We start from the raw sequence: 18760 nt of genomic DNA, 5'->3' as shown, positions 1-18760 counted from the left end.
TGTATACACTCATTTTCTCTCTCATGCTCTCTCTCTTTTGCATGACACTTCAGCACAGTGCTTCTCAACCAGGAATCTTTCTGCCCTCAGTGAACACTCAGCAGTGTCTGGAGATAATTTTGGTTGTCGAAACCAACTAGGGATCTAGTTGGTAGAGACCAGAGATGCTGGTCAATATCCCACAATGCATGGGACAGCACTCTCCTCAACAAAGAACAATTTGGCCTTGAATGTCGGCCAAAGGCCTGTTGCTGGAGACAGCTTTCCCCCACTTGCTGTGCAAAGTCTTCCTCACTAGTAGCTGGGCTGTCTGCCTTGCATGGCTGAATTTCTGTCCCTCAGCCTGGCACGTGGCACGCAGTAGGTCTTCCATAGGGATTTGCTCAAAAAATCTAATGAATTCACGGAACTTCTCCCCCTCCTGCTTCTTCACCTGACCACCTCAGACCCCTCCTTTTGTTTTCAGCTTGGAGATCACTTTCTCAGGAAGCATCCCCCAAACACTGTACCCTGGTGTTACTGTCCTCCTTCCCCAATTAGGCATTCCCATGATCCTCCTTGCTCCTCATGCTTGGATTGACTGGTTCATTGTTCACATCTCAGGTGCGGTGTCACCTCCTCAAAGCAGCCGTCATGACTGCCTAGCCAGCATGGCCTTTCTTGGATCATGCTCTCATCCTCCTATTTGGTTTCCGTTGCAGCATCTATCAGTAGCTAAAATCATCTTATTAATTATGGGCTGGGGTACCCTGTGCCCTGTGTGGGCCTTGGACGAGAGTGGCTGCACAGGAAACACTCCCTGCATGAGCCACTGAGGGACAGAGAGCAGGGGAAGGCCCTCCTGCCCCCGCCACCCTCTCTCCTTCCTTTACACATCCTGTTTGGCATCTGGAATCCTCAGGAGTCTCCTTCCTTGGGATGTGAGAGATCACTGATCTCCCCCTGGGCTCTTAGTAACTTGCTGGGAGATGCTGACAAGTCACTTGCATGTCAATTGCAAAATGAAGGCGCTGGGACATCTGTGCTTCATAAGTCGTGTGTGTGTGTGTGTGTGTGTGTGTGTGTGTGTATGTGTGTATGTGTGTGTGTATGCGTGTGTAGCATCACCTCTTAGGATGTTTCCTAAGACACAAAGCCTGACCCACCCCAGACCTGCAGAACCAGGTTCTCTGAGGACACCTGGGCCCTGGTTTGCACTGGCTACATTACCTGGTTGTGAAAATTCCCCGGGGAATCAGATCCATGGCTTGGTTAAGAGCCAGAAAGCCAGAGGACATCTAGGGCCGCTTCCAGCCCCAGCATTTGGCATCTCTGTGATTTTAAGATGCCCACCCTGGGCCGTTTATCGGAGTGACTCTCCTCCTGGGCTCCCCTGGTGCTTTTGCTAATTTAATAGCATTTAATTTAATTTTAAAATGATTTGTTAAAAAAGGCTTACTGCCGTAGAAGCCCCAATGACTTCATTCCTCTTCTTCCCTAAGGCTGGAAATACATCTTGTGGCTGCAGCCAGGCTCTGGCCTCTAATGTCCCGTAGAGGGCCCACAGCTTTTTGTGAAAATTGCTGAGTTTGCTGTCCACCCATTGGGCATAATTATCTTTCTCCTCTCCAGAGCCCCCACATGTTCTGACCCCAGGAGGAAAGAAAGGGCTGGAAAGCCAGACCAAGTTAGAGAGCAACTCAGGAGCTATTATCTCAGACAAAAGAACAGCATAACTCAACACACACACACACACACACACACACACACACACACACACACACGTGCATGCATGCACACGCACACACACACACATATACATGGGCACACACAACCCATTTTTCCCCATTCTCTAGGAACAAATGGCTATAGCTTGTGGCTACGTTTAGCTCTGGACCCCCTCCCGGACATTTGAACCTGTAGGCATACCACATGGGTTTTTTTGCCTTTTTAAGTATTTTCTCTTCTGTAGTTGTTTTTTAAACCCCATTTCACATGTGCCCGATTGTTGCAAGTTATCTTCCATTCATTTATTCATGTAGCAATTAATTAATTAATTAAAATCTTATCTTGCATCCACCATGTGGCTAATAGGAGGACAGACATAGTAATGAGCTACATAGGCTTGGCCTCTTTGTCAAGAAGCAGAGAGCCCCACTAGGAGGAGAGAAAGATAAAATGAGGAGGCCCTTTTGGGTAAATACAGGAAGAATACATGGAGCATAGAAGATGGGCAGGTAATCCCAGGTGTTTTGGGGGGAACATAGCTCCAAGAGAAGAATATGTCATTTGTCAGGATGGTAGCCTTCAGCAAAAAGTCAGCATGGATGTAACACAATGGTGAAAGCTCAGATGCGTCTGCAGTTGGAATGGTGAAGAGAGCAAGTTCTAGTCAAATGGGTGGATTTGATGTGCTTTGCTCTCAGTCCTGGTCCACAAACCCTTCCATAGATGAATCTCCATGCCTCTTTCTTCCACTGGCTTAGTTCAGATCAGCCAGGTGAGCTTGGATACTCCAAGCTGAGAATGGAGGAGCCACAATGTTGTGGGAACCTGGGTCTCTACTATCTCTTGAAGGACAGTCACCCTAGAGAGTTGCCTGATGGGAAATATCTGCATTGGACTTTGCATGAGCTAGAAATAGACATCTACCATAGTTGAGTCATTGATATTTTGAGGGTTGTTTGTTACATCAGCTGATATAACCTTAACTCACAGGCTCAAACTCTCCTGCTGCTTGTGTCTACAAATTAAGTTGTATTGGGACAGCCTATGACTGTTTTCATGTTGTAACAGGAGAGTTGAGTAGTTGCAACAGAGACTGTATGATGTGCAAAGCCTAAAATATTTATGATCTGGTTCTTCACAGAAAGCATTTATGGACTCCTGCTTTAACTAATACAACCAGCATTTGACAACATTAGAAACAGTCTGGGTTCTTCTCCTGGTCTCCAGTACTGGCTCTTTGCAGATCAGCCCCTTATACTCTGACTTCTTGCTCTGACTTGGTTATGGTGTCCTCTGCCCCTTTGGCCCCATTCCTTGGGCCCAAATATTTTTTGTAAATTAGACCCAGAGACTTAAAGAAAGTGGCAGTCATTCTTCAGCCTTCTCAACTGTGAGTTCTGATTTTCCAAATCATCTAGTCTAAGTCCCCAACTGTTCAGATATGGAAACTGACATGCAGAGAGAGAGGGTTAGGTTTTGCCAGACTCACTCAGCCAGCCAGTGGCTGAGCAGTCCCACAAAGAAAGTTTTGGGGCAAATAAACTGCTTTCTGGTTAAAAACAGCTAATGTTTATTGTATGCTCGCTATGGTCTAGGTACCTCTTCAGCCTTTCCCACAAACCTCAGAGGTGTATACTGCTGTTATCATCATCTCTCTCATTTTACAGATGGAGAAACTGGTAGCACAGAGAGAATTTAACTTGCCCAAGGTCTGCTTTGTTGATGAAACTAGATTGAACACATCAGGATTGGTATAGTTTGGATACTTGTCTCTGCTCAAATCTCACGTTGAATTGTAAATCCCCAATGCCGGAGATGGGAACTGGTGGGAGGCGTTGGGATCATGGGGCAGATTCCTCATGGCTCAATGCTGTCTTTGTGATAGTGAGTGAGTTTTCACAAGATCTGGTCATTTAAAAGTGTGTAGCATCTCCCCCCAATTCTCTCTCTTGCTCTGGCCGTGTGGCATGCTTGCTAGCCCTTCACCTTCTGCCATGATTGTAAGCTTCCTGAGGCTTCCTCATTTGAGCAGATGCCAGCACCATGTTTCCTGTACAGCCTGTGGAACGGTGGGCCCAGTAAGCTCCTTTTCTTTATAAATTACCCAGTCTCAGGCATTTCTTTATAGCAATGCAAGAACAGCCTAACACAAGAATCAGTTCAGAACCATGCTCTTACGGACCCCACAGTGCAATATTGGGTCAGTCACTCTTGTCCACTTTTGGCTTTAAAACTCCCCCCTTATCAGCAATGATAGAAAGGAGAGACTTAGGTGTATAGGGTAGTCATCTTTTAGGCCCTTCTCTCGTGCCCATTTCCTTACGATCTTCAAAGCCCAGAACAATTCATCAATTTTGTTTGCATATCCAACTTGAGGTACTGTCATTTCATTAATTCAAGTGAGGGGCTCTTCATACAAGGTTGAGCTTCAATAATTCTCTTTAAAGTTCTAGAGGAATGTATGCTTAATTATATTTACATATGAAAAATAGGGTCTAATTAGTTTGATTGATTATTATTTTAACCCTAATGGCATTTTGAGTATCTGTCCCAACTAATAGCAACTGTATCGCTAATAAATCATTGAATTTTTATGACATGGTCTATTGAGCTGGCTTATGAAATATATTTTATTAATATCCCAGAATGTATTGAAACTGATACAAGTCAAACAACTGCTCATTTATTAAACTGTTTAAATGTCAGTTTTATACAAGAGTAATAATACAGGAAATATGTTCATTCAGGAGACATCAGTGGGCCATGGATACTCAAAATATTAGTTATCTTGGAAAAATATATTGTGGAAATAAAAGTCCAATTATATCATTTATTGCATTAAATAAATCTATATTGACGAACATAAATGTTGCACATTAGCAGATGCACTTTCTTGGAAACTTTTTAATTCTCTGGGATTGAGCTCAAGGGTACAGTGGAAATACAAAGCTTGGTTTCCTGGACAGTCTTCAGGGCCAGGGAAGTCCCCGAAACCTGGCTCTCAGTTTTCCTCATTTGAGGCTGAGGCTGTCCTCTGCACCAAAGGTTTTCGCGATGTCCTTTCCGGAGATTTTTTCTTCTGGGACATCTCCCGCATCTGGATTCAGGTCACAGCTATTCCAGGTGCATGAGTGTCTTCTTTCATTTGTTCACCTGATGAGTACACAGCATGGGTGCAGGCTGCATGCCGGGTGCTGCACCTCGAGGACACTGTGGTGCACCAGACGGGTAAGGACGCTGCTGTCATGGAGGTGACATGCTAGTGGTGGAGACCATGGGCAAAAGACTGATGAGACCATTCCCAGTAGGAATCTGTGCTAGGAAGGGACTCAAGCAAGCTTTTGGGGTGAGGAATGCCATGGGCAGGGATCCTTTAGATGGAAAAGACAGGAAGAATGGTAATGAGGAGACAGCCACGTAAGAGGGCTACGGACACTGACTTCTAGGCAGAGGGAGCATCAGATGCAAAGGCTCTCAGGATAAAGCAAGTTTGGCTTGCTCACAAAAAAGAGTGAAAGCTAGTGGGGCAGGAAGCGTGCGATGGGTGAGGGAGATGGGCACAGATCATGAAGGGCTTTGCAGACCAAGAAAGAAGTTTGGGTTTAATTTTAGGTGAGATAGAAAGCCACTGGAGAGTTGAACTCAGGAGAGGGAGATGGTCTGATTTCTGTTTTGCCTCACTAGGGTGCTGGGAGGAGAATGGATTACAGGGTCTGGGCTGGCCATGGAGAAACAGGGAAGAGGCAGGTGCAGTCATTAAGCGTGCAGCAAGGCAAAGGAAGAGAAGCCTATGCTTCAGGATGTTGTGGAGGTCAAGTTGACAGGACATGCTGATACACTGAATGTTGGGAGACAGAGAGCAGCCATGGACGCTCCCAGTCTTTGGTCTGAGCATCTGGTTGGGGTGGAGGAGTTTTCAGTCAGGAAAAGGCAGGGGGAAATGGTCCAGAGTTTGAGCACTGCCATCTTGCTCTGAAGCCTTGGATGGTTCTTACAACTTCTCTGGTCCTTGGCTTTTTCACCTATAGTTGTGGGTTGGTGATGTTGGCTATAGTTGGCTGTAATAATGATGCTGTCTTCACAGGATGTACTGAGCATGAAGTGAGAGTCTTATGTGAGGTACTTACCTGGCACATGGTTAAGTCCTAAATACTCCTTAGCTGTAATATTAATACAAATACTATGGATACCCAATGGCAGCCTGGGAGATTACCAGAGAAGCGATAAGAACATAAACTTGGGAATCAGACAGATCTGGGCTTAAACCCATTTATTTGCTGTGGGAACCTGGGCAGGCATTCTCCCTCTCTGAACCGGCATCATTTGTAAAATGGGAGGGCCGAAGTTATGACACCCACAGGTAGTGTTGGTTTGCGAATTTGAATAAAACAGGCATTCAAGTTTCAGGCTCAGTGCCTGGCTCACCTCAAGTACTGGGAGTTATCAGAATTATTACCCAGTTTCCATTCACTTACCCAAATCCCAGGCAATTGCAATTCCTACAGAGCCAGCATGAGTTGTCAGGGGCCTCCCAAGTGGGTGACTGTGGAGGAGGGTGTGAGCCTGGGATCTCCCCCTGGAGCCCAGCTAACTCTCTGTGTGACCTTGGGTGAGCCCCTTACCCTCTCTGGCTCTTGTTGCCTCTGTGTGTAACGAGGAGGCTGGTCTGGTTAATCTCTAAGGTCTTTTTCAGAGCCTTAAAAAAAATCGATGATTGTAAAGGTCTGTGATTAGCGGGAAACCATCTGCCTCAGGCGAAGACCAGACCCTCCCCAACCTTTTGGCGAGGGGGGGATGTGGAATAAAACAATAAGCAGACGGCTTAGCAAATTGCCGTCTTATAGGCCTTAAAAACGCATATCTGCTTTTGTATCAGCCTTGATTGAAATTCTTATGCTATGGCTGCTGTCCCCGCCATCAATGCCTTAATTAGAAATTAGGACAGTCACATTGGCATAAATTAAATCAGACTAAAGATGATTAACAAAGTAATGCAAGAAATCATTAAATTAAACCATTGTGCCAAGTCCTCTGCTGATCTATCACAAATTTGGGCTGCTAATGAGGTCTTAATTAGTAAGTTAGGTCGAAATAATTCATGTCATTCACTTCAAAGACAGCCCTCTTTCTTTTCTTTTTTTTTTTTTTTCCTCTTTTTGAATCCAGCCCCCAATGCAAATTTATCATGGGGTGGGTGGACGTTGCCCATAAATAGCAGCATTCCTTGGATGATCAAAACCTGTTTGGCATTGAATGTATTGGCAGGTCCATGCTGATGTTAGTTTAAGCCGAAGGGGCAGAAACGGGTCCTGTATCTTGATCCTAAGGTGACTAAACTGTGGAAAGACAGGAAACAGGTCTGAAATTCATATTCTCAGGATACAGATGGGAAAACGGAGGGCCTTGGAAAGGAAGTGTGAGACTCACTTGAGGGCAGAGTTGGGGGCCCAGGTATCCCAAGTAAGAATCCATTCTTCCTAATTTTTGTGATATTTTCCCTTTGTTCAGAAAAAGCAAAGTATTTAGTAAAGTAGATATCATGTTTTCCATATTAATGAAGAGGAAGCTGAGCTCAGAGGTGAATTGACTTGCCCAAGGTCACACAGCCAGGAAGAGGCAGAGCTGGAATCTGACTCTGATTCCTGAGTCTGAATGCTTAACTGCTGTGCTTTCTTGCCTCACCAAATAACCACCGAATGGCTGAGTGGTGGGATGGGTGGACCCAAGGATAGGTGTTAGGAATTTGTTGGAAAAGAGACTAGGGAAGGGCAAGCCAGCCCCAAAGATGACCATGCTGACTTAGCATGATTATAGAGCAGGATGGGACTCTTGGAAGGCTCATGGCTCTGGAGTCAGGCAGACCTGGAGTCAGGCAGACCTGGAGTCAGGCACCTGGTTCTGCAAACTCCTAGCCAGGTGGTCTTAAGCTAATTGCTTAAGACCCTCTCTGAGCCTCAGTTTTTCTCACCCATAGTATGGGTGCAATTAATCCCTTCCTGTGAGGAATTTGTGAGTGTTCAGTGAGATTACATGAGAAATGTGCCACGTATTACAGTTGGTGTTTAATAAATGTTACCTTCCCTCCGCTTCTCAGGGGTCCTCTGGTGATTCAGTTAGTTTTTGCTGTGTAACAAACCACACGAAACTCCTCCATGGCTTAAACCAAGAACAACTTCTTTTACTTGGGAATCTGTGGTCTGTCAAGTTGAGCTGGGCTCAGTTGGGAGGTTCTTCTGCTGGTCCTGGCTGGTCTCACACAAGAGTTGGCCCATCAGTTGCTGGTCAGTGTGTGGTTCCACCACTGGGGTTGACTGGCTGTTGACTGAGATTACAGGGGTGACTGAGCTACATGTCTCTCATTATCCAGTAGGCTAGCATGGGCTTGCATTCTTGGTGGTAGAAGGGTTCCAAGCCCAGAAAAAGAAGGCAGGTTCTTTGGCAAAGACCTCTTGAGTTTCTCCCTCCGTCATATTGGTTAAAATCCATTGATTGTCATGGCCTGAATAATGCACTCCCATCCTACACTCTGCAGGTGTCCATGTCCTAATCTTTGGAACCTGTGAATGTGTTACCTTTGGTGGCAAAAGCCACTTTGAAAATGTGTTTAAAAATCTTAAAATGGGGAGACTATCCTGAACTATGGTGAGCCCGTTGATATTATAACAAGTGTCTGTATAAGAAGCAGGCAGAGGCATACTACAGAAGAGAAGGTGATGTGATGATGGAAGCAGAGACTAGAACCATGGGCTTTGAAGATGGAAAAAGAGGCCACAAGCCAAGGAATACAGGTAGCTCCCACAAGCTGAAAAAGGCAAGGAAACAGATCCTTACCCTAGAACCTCCAGGAGGAGAACTCTGCTGACACCTTGACTTTAGTCCTTGACTCATTTTGAACTTCTGAGCTTCAGAAATAAGAATACATTTGTGTTGTTTTTAGCCAACAGCAGCCAACAGGAACACTGGCCAAAGCGAGTCACTGGCCAAGCCCACATTCAAGGGGCTCTGCCTCTTCCTGGCTGTGTGACCTTGGGGAAGTCAGTTCACCTTCTCTGAGCTCAGCTTCCTCTTCATTAACATGGAAAACATGGCATCTACTTTACTACTTTGCTTTTTGTGAATAAAGGCAAAATATCCCAAAAATTAGGAAGAAGAATGGATTCTTACTTGGGATACCTGGGCCCCCAACTCTGCCTTAAACTCAGTCTCTGACATTTCCTCTCTGAGGCCCTCAGTTTTCCCATGCGTATCCTGAGAGTATGAACTTCAGACCTGTTTCCTGTCTTCCCACAGTCCTGTCTTTTAGCTTTTATTTTAGATAGAGGGAGCACATGTGCAAGTTTGTTACAGGAGTATATTGTACCCAGGGAGTGAGCATAGTGCCCAATAGGTAGTTCTTTTGCCCTTGTCCCCTCCCCTTCTCTCCCTCCCCCTAGTAGTCCCTAATGTCTAATGTTGCCATCTTTAGCCCATGAGTACCCGATGTTTAGCTTAGAATAATGGCCTCCAGCTGCATCGTGTTGCTGCAAAGTACATGATTTCATTTTTTTATGGCTGCGTAGTATTCCATGGTGTATATGTGCTACGTGTTTTTTTATCCAGTCCACTGTCGATGGGCATGTGGGTTGATTTGATGCCTTTGCTATTATGAATATTACAGCAATGAGCATACAAGTCTTTTTGGTATGATGGTCTATTTTCCTTTGGATAGACACCCAGTAATGGAAGTGCTGAGAACCTACCTTTTGATGAAAGGAGTCACAAAGTCACATTGCGAAGAGGATTGCATATAGGATGATAATAATTTTTGGTCATAGTTTGTAGTCTATCACATCTGAGATACTTCACCCCAGTAATTTAAAAAATAATAGTAATAACAATAATGATAATAATTTATGTATATCTAGTGAGCACCTACTACGAGCCAGGCAGTGCTAAGCGCATAGCATACCTTATTTATTTATTTTTTTGTTGTGGTAAAATATACGCAACATAAAATGTATCATTTCGACCATTTTTAGGCATACAGTTGGATGGCATTAGGGACATGCAAAATGTCATGCAAACATCACCACTATCCATTTCCAGAATATTTAATTGTCCCAAACAGAAACTCTGTCCCTTTTAAAATGGTAAGTCCATAGCTTCTGGTGCCCTCAATTCCAGAGGTCCCCAACCCCCAGGCCAAGGACGGGCACTGGTTGGTGGCCTGCTAGGAACTGGGCTGCAAGCGGGAGATGAGTGGCAGTTAGTGAGCGTTACTGCCTCAACTCTGCCTGCTCTCTGATCAGTGGTGGCATTAGCCTCTCATAGGAGCACCAGCCCTATTGTGAATTGTGCGTGCGAGGGAACTAGGTTGTATATTTTTTATGAGAACCTAATGCCTGATGATCTGAGGTGGAACAGGTTCATCCTGAAAGCTTTCTGCACCCCCACCCCGCCCACGTGGAAAATGGTCTTCCGTGAAACAAAAAGGTGCCAAAACGGTTAGGGATCGCTGTTCTATTCCACTTTCTGAATTTGCCTGTCCTAGGTACTGCCTTATAGGTGGAGTCATCAGTATTTGTGCTTTGGTGTCTGGCACCTTTCCCTTAGCACGATGTCTTCAAGATTCATTCATCTTGTAGCATGTATCAGAGTTTAATCCTCACAGCAATCCCCCAAGGCAACAGAGACTCAGAGAGGCACCAACGTGGACTGGTCCAGCGCCACGCAGCTGCTAAGAGGGGTGGGGTGGCCTGAACTGTGATCTCTTGGACCGCGAGGAGTGGGAGTGTGCTGGTTGCTTTTCATTTCTCCATCCTGCTGCCCAGGGCGTGCGCTAAGCCTTCCTGGTCTCAGTACACGGCTCGATAAGGCAGCCCCTCCCCCGAGGAAGCCATCCATTTATTTCCCACTCTGAGCTCCCCACCCAGCCAGAGCCAAAACAATCACTTTTTCATCGATTCTGCTTCAATTAATTAAAAAATCCATCCAACCACTCCACAGCTTGATAGACTTTGAGGATTCAGAAGGAAATAAATAAATTAGTCCTGGAACAATGAGGGTGGAAGTGAAACAACTGGGGGCGGGGGGAGTGGCAGATGGGGGGGGCTCCGATCCTGGGTCCAGCTCTGTGCTGCTGCTATTTGCAGAACCTATAGGAGGCCTGCGGGCCCCCACAGACCCTCCACAGAGGAACAAGGGCCCCAGACTTGGTGGTTGTATTAATAGTAATATTTTAAACAATAGATATTTTTACTGGGCATTACTTGGTGATGGGCATTTTATATAAATTTTCTCATTAACCCCTCACAACAGGTCTCTGAGCCAGTTGAGGAAACAAGCTCAGAGAGGCTGGACTACTTGTCTGAGCCCACACAGCTAGAATCCATCTGGGAAAAATTCTGTTTCTTAATCCTTTAGTGCCCCTCTTTTGGGGTGGATTTTCTGACTTGTCCAGTGTAGGGCTATGAGGGAGAAGGGCATGGGGCAGGGTTCTGTGCCTGGCAGGGAGTCTAGGGCATTGTCTCTAAGAGGGGAGCACTTGAGTATACAACTGCTGGGATGTTCTTTAGACCTGGAAGAGATCTTTTTTTTTTTTTTTTTGAGACAGAGTCTTGCTGTGTTGCCAGGCGCCAGGCTGGAGTGCAGTGGCAAGATCTCGGCTCACCGCCACCTCCTCATCCCGGGTTCAAGCAATTCTCCTGCCTCAGCTTCCTGAGTAGCTGCTGGGACTACAGGCACACGCCACCACGCCCAGCTAATTTTTGTGTTTACTCTTTAGTAGAGACGGGGTTTCAGCATGTTGGTCAGGATGCTCAATCTCTTGACCTCATGATCCGCCCACTGTGGCCTCCCAAAGTGCTGGGATTACAGGCATAAGCCACTGTACCCAGCCGACCTGGAAGAGATCTTACCCGATCATTTGCTTTGATGGCTTTCAAACTAGTTTCAATTTGCAAAATCTAATGTTGAAGTGAACTCAGATGTAATTTTGCCACGTAAGGGAAAAACAAAAAGTAACAAACACAGGAAGATGCTTGGTTAGTAGCATCAATATTCGCAACAATAATAACTGGCCTTGCATTGCCGGAGCTGACTACTGGGCCGTTGTTAAATATTCAGAAGTTTTGGAAGCAAGTTATGCTATTGGCTTGAAATAAGTTAGAGTGAAAGTACTTACACCACAGAAATTGGCAAGTGCTACAAATCAGCACTCCTTCCCACTCCTGAGAGCCGTTTTACTAGCATACCACTGACAATAACCATTTAATGAACATTTGATGAGTGTCAGACATTGCGCTTAGCACTTTAGTAAAAAATATCATTTGGCCAGGCGTGGTGGCTCATGCCTGTAATCCCAGCACTTTGGGAGGCTGAGGTGGGCGGGTCACCTAAGGTCAGGAGTTTGAGACCAGCCTGGTCTACATAGTGACTGCTGTGTCGTCACTAAAAAATACAAAAAAATTAGCCAGGTGTGGTGGTGCATGCCTGTAATCCCAGCTACACAGGAGGCTGAGGTAGGAGACTCACTTGAAACCAGGAAGCAGAGGTTGCAGTGAGCTGAAATCGTGCCATTGCACTCCAGCCTGGGCAACAGAGCGAGACTCCGTCCCCCTCCACACCAAAACAACAACAACAAACAAACAGAAAAACACTTACATTTAAATCACTTTGTAAGGAAGATACTGTTAACATACCCACCTCTTAGATGGGAACACTGAGGCTTGGGGAGGTGTATATAGCCACCTACACAAAATTAACAGCGGGTAAACGTTAGTGCGTGCCTCACTCAAACTCCTCATTCTGTCTCAAGTACCATGAAGTGTTTTTTAAACATTACAGAATCCCAGAGAGAAGAACTGGAAAAACAGCTCTCTCAGGATGACACAGGGCACACAGTGAGTTGGGTGAAGGGCTGGAACCAGGACCGTACAACTTGATCTAGGTTAGGAGGAAGGAGGTGGAGATGTTTTCAGTGGGAACCTAGAGATAGGGAGTAATTGGGGCTCTGTCACAGTTTCCCTACCCTTCTGCCTCCTATTTGAAAGTGTAGGAAAATCTGTCCACTAGACAGTCGCAGACCTCCGTCCTGCCTGGGAACATTCAGTGGCCTCATCTCCCTGGCAGGATGGACAGCAGGTGTCCTCAGCTCTCAGGATTGCAAAGATAGCAGCCACCTTGTATGGTTCTATTCAATTAAATGCCTGGCTTCTCGCCGGCCAGAGAGGGCAGCCTTGAAAACCAGGCTAGGAAGGGGAAGGGAAACTTCTCCCAGCAGGGTGTCCTTACCTGTTCTGAGCCCTCCTGCAGAAAGACAGGAGTGGAAACCAGGGAGGGAAGGGCAGGCCTAGGGTTTTCTCTCACTCCTCTCCTGCTGCCCTCTTATTTCTGTAGCTTTATGATAAAGGTGTGAACACTGGGCGGGAGACACAGGGAGTCGTCAAAAGCTGGGGGTCCAGTCAGGGCGCACACATAGGGTTGAGAAGAAGCTTGATTTGTATTTTGCAATTGACCGTCTGAGAGTGCCTCCAGGAACCAGTCTGAGAGGCTGCAGCCACAGTTCTAGGGATCTGTGTGAGGTCCTGCCTGAGACTTGTGTCCCGTGGAGATCCCAGGTAGAGGAGCTTGAACACCTCAGCCAGGCAATCCCTTCTGAGCCTTCAGCTGGCGCAGGAGTTGTCCCAGGATGCAGCAGGTAACTGGCCATGAAAAACAGAGGCTCGTGTATATCAGATATGTACTGTATGATCTATATGATGCAAACGTTGTGATCTGGCTCTCATTACGTCTTCTCAAGGAATGATCTCCGCTTTACAGATAGGGAACACTAAGGCTCAGAGAGGGCAAGAATCTCTTCTTAGTTCACACAGCCAAAAAGTGGCTGAACTCAGAATCCAAGCTCCAAAATGTAGACACATATTTTTTTAGTTTTCTAGAGCAATGCTGTCCCATACAAATGTAATGAAAGCCACATCCGTAATTTAAACTTTTCTATTTTTGTTGTTAATTCTTTTGTTAATTAAATTTTCTATTTAATGTTCACCATTTGGGTGACGGGTACACTAAAAGCCCAGACATCACCACTATGCAATATACGTACATAAGAAATCGACACTCGTACTCTCTCTATATATAAAATTAAAAAAAAATTCTAGCAGCTTCATTAAGAAAGCTTGACAAGTAATAGGTGACATGAATTTTGATAATGTATTTAATGTAACCAATACATCAAAATTATCATTTCAATATGTAATCAACAGGAACGATGATGAATGAGATGTTTTACTTTTTTTTCATTCTAAGGATAGTTTACACTTGACCTTACAGCACAGCCCCATTCCGATGAGCTACCTTTCGGGCGCTCAGTAGCTATCGTAGCTTGCAGCTACTGTATCGGACAGTGCAGCTCTATAAATGAGGACGTGCTCAGAAGGTAAAGCAAAAGAGCGTTTCTCACATTCTCTCTTCCTTCCTTTCTCCTTTTCTTCTTTATGATACCTTATAGCTGTATCACTAGCTAAGATGTAATATTGTAGTAGCACATTGCTTCTTACGTGTCAGAATCACCTCTGGGCTGTGGTCCAGGACCTGTCTCATTAAGGATCACACCAGCCCTTGGAAGGAAATATTACCACCCCCCTATTTTGCAGTTGAGACAACCGAGGCTCAGAGACGGGAAATACTGCCTCGAATCATATTGTGTGTAACATGTCAGAGCCAGTGTATCACCTCCGGGGCCCCTGATGCCACGTTGCAATTCTTAACCGCTAAGCCTGGTCAGTGGTTAACTTCCATCCCTAATCCGGGCTCTTTCTATTTACTCCCCTGAGCTCAAAGCCACAGGAAGAGGCTGCCTGGAGTCTTCCTGTTGAAAGTAGATGGCCAAGCCTGGCGCAGTGGCTCATGCCTATAATCCCAACACTTTGGGAGGTCGAGGCAGGCGGATCACCTGAGGTCAGGAGTTTGAGACCAGTCTGGCCAACATGGCAAAACGCTGTCTCTACTAAAAATATGAAAAAAAAAAAATTAGGCGGGTATGGTGGCAGGTGTCTGTAATCCCAGATGCTCAGGAGGCTGAGACGGGAGGATCTCTTGAACACGGGAGGCGGAGGCTGCAGTCAGCTGAGATAGCACCATTGCACTCCAACCTGGTGAACAAGAGTGAAATTCCGTCTCAAAGAAAGTAGATGGCCATTTGTATGTTGTCTCAGAAGAAAGGTCTGTTTCAGGTTTTTTGCCTATTTTATAATTGGGTTATTTGTCCCTTTTTGCTACTGAGTTGTATGAATTTCTTATTTATTCTGGTTATTAATCTCTTATCTGGAGACCTATTATACAGCAGAGTGCCTACAGCCAGGAACTAGCTAGATACTACAGCAGAGTGGCTATAGCGAACAAATTGTATTGTATACTTAAAATTTGCTCAGAGGGTAGATCGTAAGTTAACTGCTCTTGCTAATGTAAATGACACAGGAGGGAATTTCGGGAGATGATGAGCATACGTAAGGCCTGGATGGTGGTGACGGCTTCACCCGTGTATTCTTATTCCCAAACGAATCTAGTTGTAAAATTACATAGATGCAAGTTTTTATGGGTCAGTCATGTCTCAATGAAGTGATTTTAAAAATACATAAAACTGAAAAGTTTTTAAAGAAATGAAAAAACACACATACAAATACATACATTAAATATGCCAAAAAAAAAAAAACAAAAACGAATGGGCCTGCTGTGGCTTCCCGAGGTGGCTGTGGTCCCCAGGGGCCAGTGGCGTTGTAAATGCCGAGATTCGTAGGTCTGTGCCATGTTCCTCCAGCTGGGATGCAGCTTGGGAATTGGTGTGCCCTGGAATTGCAGGACCTGGAACAGATCTCTGCCTTTGCACTTCTGGGCTGTGCGGCCTTGAGCAAGTCACCTCACCTCTCTGGGCCACAGTTTCCTTGCGTCTGACAACGGTCTCTAGACTCCCCTCGTTATGAGATAGAGGCTACCACGCAGCATCTTGTTCCTCCTTCACCCCATTTTGTGGGTGGAAAAGCCGAGGCCCAGAGAGGTCAGGAGGCTTAGCTGTGCTCCCCAAGGAAGGACTGACAAAATTGGGACTGAACTGAGGCCTCCCAGGCACAAGCATCTTATTTCCACAAGACTCCCCAGCCCTGGACATCTCGGAAGAAAGATGCGTGCATCTTGCCTGACCCAGACTGCCATTGGTCAAACATGCTCTGACTCTCACCAGCCTCAGCTCCTCAGCTGGGCCCTGTGTCTGACAACCCACAATTCCTCCTCATATTAGTTGAGATGGGCCACCTGCCAAAAAAAGATTTATCTGGGGCTTGGAACAAGTGAGAGAAAGAGGCAGACGCAGAGAGCTGCTCAGAGATGCCACAGGTCTAGTTTCTTCAGTGGGGCCATTGAGGGGTTGGACCACCTGCCGGGCCTTGTTTCAGTTTGTCTGTTTGTAATCCTCCCCCTGAAAACAAGCGGTGTCAAGTGAGAAGTGTGAGTTTCTGTGCCCTCCATCTAAGGTGCCTATTGAGCACTGAGATATCACAGAGGCTTAGGTTCATCCAATGGACATCTTCGGAAAGTCTGCAATAAATGTATCCATTCATTCACTCATTCATTTAATCATCCAGCAAGCATTTATAATGACTGATCTCTGGGCCAAAGACCAGGCCCTATGCTAAGATTCAAAGATAAATAAAACTTGGGCTCCCATCTTCAAGGTTCACCGTCTCCATGACAAACATGGTGCCATGGGTCAATTGGAGCTGTGCTAGTTGACTGGATATGTGTACAACAAACTATGTCAATGAAGGGGTGACGAGGAAGCATCCCAGCTGAAGGGCCATTTGACTTGGGCTCTGAGGGTTGAGTAGGAGTTTATTAGGCAGAGATGGGCATTGTAGGCAGTGGGAATAGCATGAATGATGTAGGAGAGAAATGATGTATTAGAGGTGAAGTGTTATTTAACTAACGTGGGATATCTGAAAAGGTAAATCTGTGTGTGTATGAGTGGGCGGGTAGGGGTCGTCGTGGGATGGAAAGCTAAAAAGGTAGAATGAGGCAGATTAACCAGATCCTTGAATGGCACCCCCTAGACAGTAAATTTTACTCAACTGGCACAGGAGAATGCAGCAGAGATTTTTATGTAAGAAAAAATGGGATCCATGCATTTTTAAAAGGACCCATGCAGCAGGGATTTTGTACCCTTCAGGGTCTTATAGAGAACTGAGTGGATAAGATAGACTGTACCTCTTACCCTAGAAAGTACAGCTAGCTGGGACTCTTGAGCTCTGAGACTCAGGTTAAGTCCTGCCTCTTCTAGGTAGCCTTCCCTGATCACGCCTTCTCTGGATGCTTGGCTGGTAAGAGCATTGTAGTGTCATCTGCACCTGGATTTAAATTCTAGACCCATGTTCAGCCAGCTCTGCTTTCTGAAGAAGGCATCTTATCCCTAGGACGCTCACTTTCCTCTTCTCAGAAAGGAACATGATGATGACTAGAATATTACCCTGGCAGGACTGTTCTGAAAATCAAATGAGATCATGGATGGGGAGGTGCCTGGTGCTGGGTCTCAGTCCCTGGCAAGTGAGGCCAGGAAATGAGTCTGCAGAGTCTTTCCCTGAACACTCAAATTGGATGCTCTGAAAGTTTCCGTCCCATTCCCCCTCCCTCCCAGAGATACTCACTCTGACACTAACAGTTAGTTTTATTTCTAGAATGGAGGATCAGGGACAAAACGAACCCTCTTAGTTCCAGGAGTGCCCATAAATTATGGGAAGATGAGAATATTTTAATACAAACCAAAGAATCTCAAGTACAAAGAACTGCTCTGAGAACGTGTTTTCTTCCTCCTTACTCCCCCTTCCAATTCCCTTGATATTTGGAGCTAAGAAGACTCCTCGGGGAATTTATAACAAGTAGAATATTTAAGGGTAGGGAGCCAGAGGTCTCTTTGACGTTCACTTTTCAGGGAAGTCACCTCAGAGTGTCTGGTACATACATGAGTGACATAAAAGGAAGGCTGTGCATAGAGAAGGGGAGAATATGCCAAGAATTGTCAATTATGCAAAAAAAAAAATTGCTTGTCCAAAAGAGTGATGTGTCTGGCTTTATTCCCCAGATGGAATTCAGCATTCTGGGCAAGGTCTTTGCCAGACTGTGAGATTTTCTGGAAGTGCCTGTGGCATGGTTCTTCTGCCTCACTTGTGATGGCAGGTCACGTGGTCAGCTGGGGGGTCACTTCCCACGTGCTCCATCAGAGACAACCTTAGGATTTGTGCTTTGACCTGTCTCAGAGATCCTGCTATTCTGAGTCCTTTGGTTGGGTGACAGTTTCCACGAGGGACCTGAATTGGCGATCTGTGATGCCCAGTGCCATGCGTGGGAGAAAAATCTCTTCAGTGGATGCATCAGTTATGTATCAGCACAGTAAATGCTGCATAACAAACAGCAATGTAAGCTCAAGAGCATATAACAATAATTGTTTTTTTCTTTGGCTCAGAGGTCAGCCGGGTGGTTTTACTGATTTGAGCGAGGCTTGTGTAATCCCAACTGGGCCTTCTCATGCAAGCTGGTGGGTTGGGTAGAGCTGGCTGCTCCAGGATAGCCTCACTTGCAAGTGCTGTGGTTGACTAGCTGTTGGCAGGGGTGATGGAGGTGACTAGACCCTGGTCTTGTGTCCCCCAGCAGGCTAGCCTGGGCTTCTTTGCATGGGACCTTGCAGGGTTCTGCAAGAGAAAGTGAAAGCTCACTAAGACCCAGCTGCAGAACTGGCCTGACGTCACTTCTGCAACATTCTGTTGGCCAAGGCAAATCGCATGTCCAGCCCAGACTCTAGCATTCTGTTGGCTAAGGCAAATCACATGGCCAGCCCAGATTCTAGCATTCTATTGGCCAAGGCAGATCACACAGCCAGCCCAGATTCTAGCATTCTGTTGGCCAAGGCAAATCGCATGTCCAGCCCAGATTCTAGCATTCTGTTGGCTAAGGCAAATCACATGTCCAGCCCAGATTCTAGCATTCTATTGGCCAAGGCAAATCACATGGCCAGCCCAGATTCTAGCATTCT

General features: G+C 45.8%; 1 long non-coding RNA gene across 2 annotated transcripts in view; it reads left to right on the top strand.

Annotated features, from left to right (window-relative positions):
- LOC108282211 overlaps positions 1–18760 on the top strand; it is a 130788-nt gene that overhangs the window by 81002 nt on the left and 31026 nt on the right. For both annotated transcript variants that reach the window (XR_005195376.1, XR_005195377.1), the window contains 3 exons: positions 12532–12587; positions 13222–13384; positions 13993–14122. This is a non-coding gene — a long non-coding RNA (uncharacterized LOC108282211). The remainder of the gene's footprint in view (positions 1–12531; positions 12588–13221; positions 13385–13992; positions 14123–18760) is intronic.

The sequence above is a fragment of the Cebus imitator genome, unplaced genomic scaffold, assembly GCF_001604975.1.
Source record: "Cebus imitator isolate Cc_AM_T3 unplaced genomic scaffold, Cebus_imitator-1.0 Scaffold237, whole genome shotgun sequence".
Lineage (NCBI taxonomy): Eukaryota > Metazoa > Chordata > Mammalia > Primates > Cebidae > Cebus > Cebus imitator.
The sequence above is the reverse complement of the archived record's forward strand: the minus strand, read 5'-3'. Positions and strand labels throughout refer to the sequence as shown.